The following is a 5,467-nucleotide window of genomic DNA, read 5'->3' as shown; positions in this document are numbered from 1 at the left end:
TTTTATATGCATGCCTATTGTATGGACCCAATTCCTACCCCTTAACCTCCAATGTCCCCCTCCTCTATCTCTCTACTCCCCTCCTTCCTTCCCTGCCGCCTCCTCTTTTCTTTTTCCTCCTTTTTTTTCGCTCCTCTCCCTTCTTTAGGTCAAAGTCCTTGGACCCTATGATCTTGGGCCCATCCATTGGGCCCAACACCATACAAGGCCCACTATTCTCTCATTTCCTTTTTTCTCTAAGTCAAAGTCATTGGGCCTATCTCCTCTTTGGGCCCATCCTTTTGGCCCAATAACACATGAGACCCACTCGTCTCTCTCTCGCTCCTCTTACCTGTGATGTTCGTGGTCATGAATATGGCTCACATAAATGCCTCCTCTTAGGTCCGTCGATGAAGACGGCAGACCCGAGAAGACCTTGACCTATAGCGCTCCAAAACTCAAACAAATATGCCTAAGACGTGACCTTTCTAGAAATTTTTTGGCAGAGTCTCCTCTGTATTTTCCACATTTCATAAACATAATACCTTGTCATAACCTGAAAACTTAATAAGGATACAGCCAAACCACATATAAAGCCTCATATCTCAGTTGTAAACTCAACTACAAAAGATATACTGATCCGTAGAACTGGCTACTCAACCATCTCGACCAATGCCAAAAATGACTAGAAATAACGACACCCATAGCAACACATATTTAACTTATAGTGCCACTCACTCTCTCTTTGCAATTCCCACATCTGCCTATTTGTAACCAAATGACATACGTAAGGTTCCAATATTAAACATATCCCACAGATCACACCAAGCACGCTTTAGCATATGCATGTGGTTGGGAAATAAAACAACAATCCACATCATAAACATAAAACTCTACGAGGTGAGTATCTACGTAGGGAATCCACCCGACACCGCTGCTTCCTTTTCAGGGATCAAGCCATAGGTAGTTCTTCCATCTCATACTAATACCCCAGGCTACCAAACTCAAAATATACTTGGTCCCATACGTATTCAACGCCACGAATAAAATTTAACAATAGCCATGCACAACCTAACACCCTAGCTATAAAAGCCATAAACAACTCCTGTACATACTACACCATTAGAATCTGAAATGGGATGATTAATAACCTGAAATAAACAACCCATTGTCTATGCTGGCTCCGTCCTTTGGGCGGCGGTGACAAGTATAGAGGGTCGTGGTACTTGCCGATGTTTTTGAGTGAAGGATCAAAGAGGAGCGGACTGCCCTTGTTAGGATCCATGCCGAGAATATCACACTGACTGCTCCCTATATTGCGACGCTTGTTAAAGGTTTCGGAGGAAACACCGGCGGATGCTCGGGACTGTGAATTCGGAACCCCACCTGACACAAATAGCCACTGCCTTGGAGATGTTGGGGGCAGCTCAGTTTGCCCCTAAGTTGCCTATGGAGATGTTGGAGGCTGCTGAGTTTGCCCGGGCCACTCAGCTTGCCCCCAAGTTGAATTCATACCTCATCGTCTGCGGTGGAGCTGTCGAGGGCAGCTTAATTTGCCCAGGCAACTCAGCTTACCCCCGAGTTGACTATGGAGATGTTGGAGGCCGCTGAGTATGCTCGGGCCACTCAGCTTGCCCCCAAGTTGCCTATAGAGATGTTGGAGGCCGCTGAGTTTGCCCGGACCACTCAGCTTGCCCCCAAGTTGACCGTGGAGATGTTGGAGGCTGCTGAGTTTGCCCGGGCCACTCAACTTGCCCCCAAGTTGAATTCGGACCTCATCGTCCGCAGTGGAGCTGTCGAGGGAAGCTTAGTCTGCCCGGGCAACTCAGCTTGCCCCCGAGTTGACTATGGAGATGTTGGGGGCCGCTGAGTTTGCCCGGGACACTCAGCTTGCCCCCAAGTTGCCTATAGAGATGTTGCAGGCCGCTGAGTTTGCCCGGGCCACTCAGTTTGCCCCCAAGTTAACCGTGGAGATGTTGGAGGTCGTTGAGTTTTCCCGGGCCACTCAGCTTGCCCCCAAGTTGACCGTGGAGATGTTGGAGGGAGCTGAGTATGCCCGGGCCACTCAGCTTGCCCCCAAGTTGCCTATGGAGATGTTGGAGGCTGCTGAGTTTGCCGGGGCCACTCAGCTTGCACCCAAGTTGATCGTGGAGATGTTGGAGGCCGCTGAGTTTGTCGGGCCACTCAGCTTGCCCCCAAGTTGACCGTGGAGATGTTGGAGGCTGCTAAGTATGCCCGAGCCACTCAGCTTGCCCCCAAGTTGATCATGGAGATGTTGGGGGCCGTTGAGTTTATCTGGGCCACTCAGCTTGCCTATGGAGATGTTGGAGGCCACTGAGTTCACCCGGGCCACTCAGCTTGCCCCCAAGTTGACCTTGGAGATGTTGGAGGCTGCTGAGTTTGCCCGGGCCACTCAGCTTGCCCCCAAGTTGACCGTGGAGATGTTGGAGGCCGCTAAGTTTGCCCGGGCCACTCAGCTTGCCCCCAAGTTGCCTATGGAGATGTTGGAGACCGCTGAGTTTGCCCGGGCCACTCAGCTTGCCCCCAAGTTGACTATGGAGATGTTGGGGGTCGCTGAGTTTGCCCGGGCCACTCAGCTTGCCCCCAAGTTACCTATGGAGATGTTGGAGGCCACTAAGTTTGCTCGGCCCACTCAGCTTGCCCCCAAGTTGACTATGGAGATGTAATTCAGCTCGTACTTGTCTGATCTTGAAAGCCATATAACTGCACACTAAACAAAAGGCATAAAAGTACCATAGTATATGAAGCAGAGTAGTTCTCAAACCATTCTCCCACTTTTTGTCATGAAAGGCAAAGACAAAAATAAGCAAAGTCAGGAACACATCATAAAAATAAATCGAGAAACATTGAGAGGACGCGCTGTTTCGTGTTGCTTAAGCTAGGAGGCGAACAAGGCCTGAATGGCTGCAAGCTGATAGGAGACATATGAACGTAACACAGTTTGCCTTCGAGCCCTCATTCTGCAAATCGTGGAATAACAAGAGTGCCTCCCTACGAAGACCATAAATTCCATACCCAGCTATCATAGCATTCCACGAGATAATATCATGCTTTGGCATCCTGTTAAAAAACTCCCTTGCAAAATCTATCCTACCACACTTTGCGTACATATCATTAAGTGCTTTACAAATTAAGGTTTCTAATGCAAACCCACAAACAATCAAATAGCCGTGACTGCATCTTCCATGCTGCAGAGCAGTAAAAAGGGCACATGCTGCAGAATAGTAAAAAAGGCAGTGAACATGGCAGCAATAATAGCCATCGGCCTTCTCAAAAATGCCATTTCATGTCGGGTTCAGCAAATAGGCCACTGTCGAATTGCTCAATAACAAAAACACAATAAACGAATCTTCTTTCGCCTTCTGTATTGTAACTGCAGCTATATTTCCTTGAACAACAGATTTCAAAGCCTGCCCAGCCATCGATCCAACACCAACTAAAACCCGAATAAATGAAACAATGGCTCACTATTACTAACCAAAACAATCCCCAACATAACAAGCATCAATGCAAGATAAACTTCATCAGATTCCTTCTTACAAGTGATTAAAAATGCTAAAACGGCGGTGAAAAAAGGTGTGGTGGCACCAATAGCCTGATTAAACGACATTGGTAGATACCAAAGTGAAGTATTCCCACACACACCAGAGAATCAGAAAATGACACTAAGGCCGGCAATCTTGAAGAACTGTTTCCTTGAAACCAATTGTTGAAATAGGTCTAGTTCTAACCAATGAATGGCTATAAAACAAGAGGCTATAATAAGAGTTGTTTTCTCCAAAGTAATAACCTTCTTAGCCAAAGCTCTAATCTCTACTTTTTTACTCATCTTCAAATCATGATCTTCTTCTATCTTCTCAGACACAACACTAATATCCATACCAACAGATATCAAATTAGTATCAGTGAACAGATCTTTCAAAACTTGAGGAAGTTTATAGCCCGAATAGCCACGACTAGTTCGATAACGAAGATCAGGTAGCTCGTAAATGAGACACTGGGAACCAATATAGAGTGTTAAGTATTCATAAGGGTTGTTTTCGACACCTTTCTTGCAAATTCCAGTTCCTGCAAGATCAGATGAAAGAAGAGATCTTGTGTCAGGTCGCCATTTCAACTCTTTAAGAGTGGAGAACAAAGTTGACATTGCAGGAGTAACTTCGCTATCTTTTATATTGTTACATGAGACTACTTTAAACTGTTGAAGCTCCACCCAAGAAAGAACTACTGATTCCAGACAATCCATTGTTAGCAATGAACAACCTTCCAAAGATAGCAATTTGACCCTCCTGCAAATACTTGCAAAGGCGAACATCTCATTATGCATTCCCCAACAGTCCTGAATAACAATATCCCAAACAACATCGCAAACTAGAAACAAAGCATTGGCACTCTCTTTATCCCTTATCTGACACCGCTGCAAATGCAACGTTTCAAGTGTCGGACAAGACCCTAAATGCTCAATCGGTCTAGGACTAGGATCAACTTTCTTACAAGAAATACGCCTCAAAGTCTTCAAATTCCCACAAAACGACAAAGCAGCAATCCACCCGGCATCCATCCTATGATCAATAAACATAATCTCTTCCAACATATCGCAACACTGCCCAATCGCTCTAATCCCATCATAACTCCCTTCACAACCACTCAACTCAATCTTCACCAACTACTTACACCCATTAGCTAATATAGTCAACCCAATATCCGATATCACCGAACCATAAAACCCGTCCACACATCCAACCAACTTCAATATCTGCAAAATTCTTACACTCCACAATCCCTTTCAACGCTAAATCCATACAATCCTGTAACTCCAACGAGAAACTTTTCTTAGTGTAGTTGAGTTCACGAGAAACTTGAACACCAACGATAAGTGGTTGGGTTTTCTTCTTTTTGTTATGGTAGGCTTTTTGGACTTGGGTTATCCATTTTTTGGCAGTCGTTTCGTTGTCTAAGAAGATTAGTAAGATACAGTTTGGACCGATGGTTACAGTGAATGATTCGTGATCGTCTGTGAAGTATGTTTCGGTTCCGTTTGAGCCTGCTTTCTTCATTCTTTTCACTTCGGTTTCCATGGCTGTGATTTTGTTTAATTAAAACTTGAGAAAGAAGAAAAAGAGTTTTTGGCAAAGGTGGGATCTGATCGGACGGTGGGGAGAGAGTGAGGAAAGTTGGATGAGAAGGAAGTGGGGTTTTGAGGTGGAAGACAGGTGATGCAGAGAACTTCCTCCTCTTTGATGCGGTAGAAAACACAGAAGAGGTAATATTCGCTACCCACAGACGGCGCCATTGTATGGACCCAATTCCTACCCCTTAAGCTCCAATGTCCCCCTCCTCTATCTCTCTACTCCCCTCCTTCCTTCCCTGCCGCCTCCTCTTTTCTTTTTCTTCCTCCTCTTTTTTTTCTCTCCTCTCCCTTCTTTAGGTCAAAGTCCTTGAACCCAACGATCTTTGGCCCATCCAT

General features: G+C 45.6%; 1 pseudogene; it reads right to left on the bottom strand.

Moving 5' to 3' along the window:
• Positions 1 to 3,652: 3,652 nt before the first annotated feature.
• On the bottom strand, positions 3,653 to 5,078 carry LOC147506482 (F-box protein At5g51370 pseudogene; annotated as a pseudogene).
• Positions 5,079 to 5,467: the final 389 nt, after the last annotated feature.

This window comes from Coptis chinensis, chromosome 4 (assembly GCF_015680905.1).
Source record: "Coptis chinensis isolate HL-2020 chromosome 4, ASM1568090v1, whole genome shotgun sequence".
Taxonomy (NCBI): Eukaryota; Viridiplantae; Streptophyta; class Magnoliopsida; order Ranunculales; family Ranunculaceae; genus Coptis; species Coptis chinensis.
The sequence above is the reverse complement of the archived record's forward strand: the minus strand, read 5'-3'. Positions and strand labels throughout refer to the sequence as shown.